General features: G+C 39.2%; 1 pseudogene across 1 annotated transcript; it reads right to left on the bottom strand.

The window, feature by feature from the left end:
- Positions 1–1,782: 1,782 nt before the first annotated feature.
- LOC308556254 (active regulator of SIRT1 pseudogene) lies at positions 1,783–2,136 on the bottom strand (annotated as a pseudogene). The gene has a single exon. The product of its transcript is annotated as an active regulator of SIRT1 pseudogene (transcript).
- Positions 2,137–6,536: the final 4,400 nt, after the last annotated feature.

Genomic DNA, 6,536 nt, shown 5'->3' with positions numbered 1-6,536 from the left:
GAGATCATGGTTCGATTCCCGGTCAGGGCACACGCCTGGGTTGTGGACTCGATCCCCAGTGGGGGGCGTGCAGGAGGCAGCCAGTCTATCAGTGACTCTCTCATCATTGATGTTTCCCTCTCTCTCTCCCTCTCCCTACCTCTCAAATCAATAAAAATATATTTTTAAAAAAAGAAAGAGAAAAAAAAAGAAAAATTGTTCCCAAAGATTTCTAAAAAGAAATCACAATGGAGCCTTAAAGATGTGCTTTTCTTCTCCTGTTATATAGTGATACTGTTGCCAAAAGACTGATTAGAAAAGGTCACAGGTTTATTTCTGCTCATTATTACAATAACACAGAAAATGTACACCGTAGAGAATTAGTGAGATAACCCCTGCACAAGCCTAGGGAGAGTTCATCTCTGCCAGCCAAGGCTGAGGAGACTAAAACGTAACCTGGCAGTGAAGCTCCTTTGTAGACAGAGGGAGTGTGGTAAACGCAGTGTTTACCCTCCGGCTTGTACTTTATCCTCAGGTCCCTTATCCTGTTTAGTGAAGGTTATTGTTGGAAATGATTTAATTTTTAAGAATTTATTCAAGCAAAATGCAATTCTAATCAGGCAGCGCCAAAACACAAGTGGTTAGGAGCACTTCACTGACAGGAACCAGGGGAAGGACTTTTATAGAGAAAAGGTGGAAGCAAAAAAGTGAAACTATTGTTTTTTCCCCTTGGGCCCACATTTATTAGAACCTGGAAGCATACTCAACAGCCCTCCTCCTACTCCTCGAGGTGACATTTCCCACCCCCCCCCCCACCCCCCGAAGGCCCAGTAACTGCCTCTCCACAGCAAACAGCCAAGAGGCCTTACTTGGGCCAAAGCAAACCAAATGTCAACATAAGAAACATTCAAACCTGTGAAGAACTGTGGGAGTTCATTTGAGCCTAACTGGTGACAATTGCCAGGAAGCAAAAATCTCAAGGGATTGAGATAATGCTCTGAGAATAGCAGTTCTGCACCTTATTTTATACATTACAATCAAAAGAGAAGATGTAAATGAGTTACATGAAATCCACTGGTGATAGATTAGGGAAGTGGGAGGAAGCAAAGCGGGAGAAATCTCTGGGATTGAATAAAAAGTCAAATGATAGACACATATACATCTTTTACATAGGTGGGTACAGGATGGTTGACATCCAACAGTTAACATGATAAAGCAATAAAGCAATGAGAGGATTATGGTGTTTACCCTGGAGCACTGGTTGTGCCTTGAGTGGTCTGAAAAATGGGGGGTTACCCTGACATTGCAAAGAAATGTTATCATAGGTGCAAAAGACAATAGACAGGCTTAGTGAAGGTAAAGACTGACTTTTGTCTGGGAAGATACTGCCATAGAATATGACTACCCACCATAAACTGATTTTAATTTAAAAACTTTTAATTTCAGATCATCCTTTGTGGTTACTTTAGGGCTCTGAGTTTGCAAGGCCACCATGTAGGCCTCCCCTGAGCTAGTCAGGTTAGCATGTGGCCCCTTTTCATTCACAAAAACACGCAGAAATGTCCCTTTTTGGCAGGTAGAGAGCTCCTCCCAAACCTGCGTGTTTCAGCTCCCATCTGAGTTTATCTCCTCCCTCAGGCCTCCAGCTCACCAGCTCCACTCCAGCCCGCCTGCCTTCGGCTCCAGGGCTTCCATGAGTCAGCCTGGCCCCGCTGTGCTTGGCAGGTCCTAGGCCAGCACTGGCTGTGAGGTCAGAGGAGGAAGCCAGGCCGGGGCACCTCTCCCCCGTGCACTCCTGGGAGCCTAGCTGCCCAAGGATTCCTGCTGGAAATTCTGCACGTCTTCCTCCCTGAACACGGTGCCCTCAGCCTTTTTCTTCTGGGCCACAGGCCTGTCACAGGTATTGTGGCCTGGATTCTGGGGCACAGTCTGCTGTGTGTCGAACTCGAATACAGTCCTTCTTGCACTGGTCATAAACTTTAGGTTCACTCCAAGGTAGCCTGGCACTCTCACTTCTGGAACTCGGCCAGCACCAACTTGGGCACTTTTCCCTTGGCTAAGTTCCGCAGTTGCCCAGCATGGGTCCCCTTTGCCCGGCCTGGGAGCCTCCAGTGCGCCCAGCAGCTCCAGGCCCCTAGGCAGCAAGGCCGCTGACATTGTTGCACCTAGTCCCGCACACATGCCCCCTAGTATGAAGTTATCGATTGGTATAGCTTAAAGCCAAGTTGGCTGCTTGTGATCGGTTGCCCTTCGGTTTTAATTTCCTAAACTTGTGGCATTTACAGGCTTATATTTCGGTTTGTTTATGTAGGCCCTCTCGGCATTAGAGCCACATCAATCTAATGGCCTCCTTGTTTTATTTAATGTAACAACTAATACCAAAGCCAAAGCCAGACCACTTGGATCACAGTATCTGGAGGCAAGACCTATGCATCAAATTTTAAGTTCCCCCAGGTGATTCCATTAAGCAATCAAATTTGATGTTCGACTTCACATAAAACCAATTGATTAAATTATTTTTAAGTTATATATAATTAGAATCAAGAATCTCATTACAGAATGAGTAAAATAGCCCAATCAATCGCTTGATGGCTTAATTTAGAGATCACTCTCAGTAGTGAGTCCTCTGTTTTCTACTGATATCTTCTTGCCCTGCAATTAACACAAGAACCTGAATTAGTGTTTTAATGATAAAAACTGAGGCAAATTCTATAAGATCTTTTATATTAATTTTATTCAGGATGTTTTTTGAGAACTATTATACTCAGTTTAAATTTTAGAGAGAGATTCGGGGACACATCATTATTCTAAAATAAAGGAAGGACCATAGACTCAATCTAAAAGACAAAATTTGCCTATAAAATATTTACGGGAAGGGCCTGAAAACACATGATTTGTTCAAAATGAAAACACAACAAGTAAATTCAAATGATTATTGAAAAGTAACTTAAATGAGGAAGCAATAATTTTGCTTTTTTCAGTAAAAATGGCAATGGAGGGGAGAGCAGTGAATAACAAAGTTTATCTGTCATGGTTCAGTGTCAAAGAAACAGGGTTTGCCCTTTCCATGTCTGATTCTGAAACCTGACTGATTTATGAATTCATTTAGTAGATCAACAGTGTTAGAAGTATATACAAAATACCTGAAGGTCCAGGAATTAGGGAAAACTCTTATTTATACTGTGTGTCAACTTAATTTAGATTTTCAAAAGGAAGAATTGAGGTACAAAAACATTGAGTGACTTATTTAAGGTAACCCGGTCAATTCAATTATTAGGAGAGGGAGAAATAAAGTCTTAAGTTTACTAATTTAGTATTATAATACTGACATTATGTCAGTATCCCAGTATCCCAGAATCCCAGTAGGTTACAGAATAACCTCTTTTTCCATGAATCTATCTCAGTTTATACAAATTATAGTTCGTTCAAGACCCCAGCCAGAGTTTCAAATAGCTCTTAAAAGAAGAAAACACTTATACCTCTTTTATAGCAGTGCTCTTTGAGATTTCCAAACTAATGATGAGATTTAGTCTTTTGAAATTGGTGAATGGAAATGTTCATCCCTGATGGAGAGGAAGACTGCCACATCCAGGAAACTGAACAAATTTTTCATGTTTATGGAAAGATCAACATATAGTGTTCCAAAGTCAGCTTTTCTGAGCCATCTGCTATGTCTGTCATCAGACCAGTTGCATAAAACAGCACGTGGCCTTTCCAAGAATTGCCTGGTTTGCATCCATGAATCATATTGCTGGTCTCAAGTGGTTGGTAACTCTAATCTCCTCATCAAAATTGGAGTTTTCTGACACAACAGGGGTGATGAGTGCTGATTAGGAATGGGTTTTATAAGGATAATGGACTGCTTCCTTTTTTTCTTTTTTTCCTTACACATCTTCCCCTGCCCGTCTCCCTGTCTTTGCCCTCCCCCTTTCTCCAGTTCCATGCCTCTTCCACAGATAACCCTTTATCTCTCCCTTTGCCTCTGCCTGCTCCAGGTTGGGAGCTCTTTCTCTTTTTTTTTTAATTTATTGGGGTGACATTGGTTAATAAAATTATATAGGTTTCAGCTGTACAGCTTTATTACACATCATCTGTGTGTCATATTGTGTGTTCACCACCCCAAGTCAAGTCTCCATCACCATTTCTCCCCCCTTTACTCTCTTCTACCTCCACCCACCCTCTTTCCCTCTGGTAATCACCACACTGTTGTCTGTGTCTGTGAGTTTGTTTGTTTGTTGCTTACTCCCTTCACCTTTTGCACCCAGCTCCCCAACCCTCCTCCCTTCTGGCAGCTGTTAGTCTGTTCTCTGTCTCTATGAGTTTGTTTCTGTTTTGTTTGTTATTCCACATATCAGTAAAATCATATGGTACTTTTCATTCTCTGACTGGCTTATTTCACGTAGCATAATACTCTCCAGGTCCATCCATGCCATCACAAAAGGGAAGATTTCCTTCTTTTTTACAGCCGTGTAGTACTCCATTGTGTAAATTTACCACAGCTTTTTTACCCACTCATCTCCTGATAGACACTTGGACTGCTTCCAAATCTTCGCTATTGTAAATAACACTGCAGTGAATATAGGGTTACATATATCCTTTCAAATTAGTGTTTTGGGTTTCTTTAGATATATCCCCAAAAATAGAATTGCTGGGTCATAAGGCAGTTCCATTTTTAATATTTTGAGGTATCTCCATACTGCTTTTCCACAGTGGCTGCATCAATCTGCATCCCCACCAACAGTGCACAAGGGTTCCCTTTTCTCCACATTCTCGCCAACATTTGTTGTTTGTTGATTTATTGGTAGCCATTTTGACAGGTGTGAGATGATATTGTGGTTTTTATTTGCATTTCTCTAATGATTAGTAACTTTGAGCATCTTTTCATGTCTATTAGCCAACTGTATGACCTCTTTGGAGAAGTATCTGTTTAGATCCTTTGCCCATTTTTTAATTGATTGGTTTGTTCTTTTGGTATTGAGTTTTATATGTTCTTTATAAATTTTGGATATTAACCCTTATCTGATGTATCTTTGGCAAATATGTTCTCCCATTCAGTAGGTTTCCTTTCATTTTGTTGTGTAAAAACTTTTTAGTTTGATATAGTCCCATTTGTTTTTTTTTCTTTTGTTGCCCTTGCCCAAGGAGATATATCAGAAAAATAGTGCTATAAGAAATGTCCAAGATTTTATTGCCTATGTTTTCTTCAAGGATTTTTATGGTTTTGACTCTAACATTTAAGTCCTTAACCCATTTTTAATTATTCTTGTGTTTTGTATGAGAAGGTGGTCTAGTTTCTTTCTCTTTTTTTTGCACGTTATCTGTACAATTTTTTCCAACACCATTTATTGAATAGACTGTCTTTACCCCACTGTATGTTCTTGACACCTTTGTCAAATAGTAATTGACCATAAAAGCAATGGCTTTATTTCTGGGTTTTCTATTCTGTTCTGTTCTGTTGATCTATATGTCTGTTTTTATGCCAGCATACCATACTGTTTTGATTACTCTTGCTTTGTAGTATAGTTTGGCATCAGTTATTGTGATTCCTCCAACTTTGTTCTTCTTTCTCAAGATTGCTGTGGCTATCTGGGGTTGTTTGTGGTTCCACATAAATTTTTCAAATATTTGTTCTAGTTCTGTGAAATACATCATTGGCGTCTTGATAGGAATTGTGTTGAATCTATAGATGGCTTTGGGTAGTCTGGACACTTTAATGACATTAATTCTTCCTATCCATGAACACAGTATATGCTTCCACTTATTTGTATCCTCTTCAATTTCTTTCTTCAGTGTCTTATAATTTTCCAAGTACAGGTCTTTTACATCCTTGATTAAATTTATTGCTAGGTATTTTTTTGATACAATTGTAAATGAGGTTGTTTTCTTAGTGTCCCTTTCTGATAGTGCATTATTATTGTATAAAAATGCATCTGATTTCTGGATATTTATTTTGTATACTACTACTTTACTGAATTCATTTATTAGGAATGGGTTGTGTAGGGCAAATGGACCGCTTATTTTCATGAGAATACTAGCCTCAAACTGGAATTTCTATAGTAATTTCATGGTTCCCTCTTTGTTTACTGCAGAGAATTTTGAGACTATTGAAAGCAAAACCCAATAATACTTATATAAAAGATGGGCAAATGTGTGTAGCTGAAACTCCTGGTTACAGACAATTTAGCTGGTATCTGGCAATAAAAAGACTGACATTACTTCACATGCAAGCAAGAATATCTCTATAATTATTAAATGGGCAACTCACTGATGGACAAACAAATAAATAAAACCTAGAGAGAAAAACGATGTGTCAAAAACAACAGATGGTCAAATAATACAGCGCATATGAAACATTTGGGTAAAAACCAATTTGCTAAGTGGAGTACAAAAGGCCAAAACAAAATACACTAGAGATCTTTGTAAACAAAACAAGATGTGCATTTTTTTAGAGAGAATCATTTCATTGAACTAGAAAGATACCCAACCTATGGTGATTTAAAATAGTTATTTGTCTCCTTTTGGAAATAACTTTTACAAAAATTAATTTTTCCCCACGT

The sequence above is a fragment of the Miniopterus schreibersii genome, assembly GCF_964146895.1.
Source record: "Miniopterus schreibersii genome assembly, chromosome: 4".
NCBI classification, from domain to species: Eukaryota; Metazoa; Chordata; class Mammalia; order Chiroptera; family Miniopteridae; genus Miniopterus; species Miniopterus schreibersii.
The sequence above is the reverse complement of the archived record's forward strand: the minus strand, read 5'-3'. Positions and strand labels throughout refer to the sequence as shown.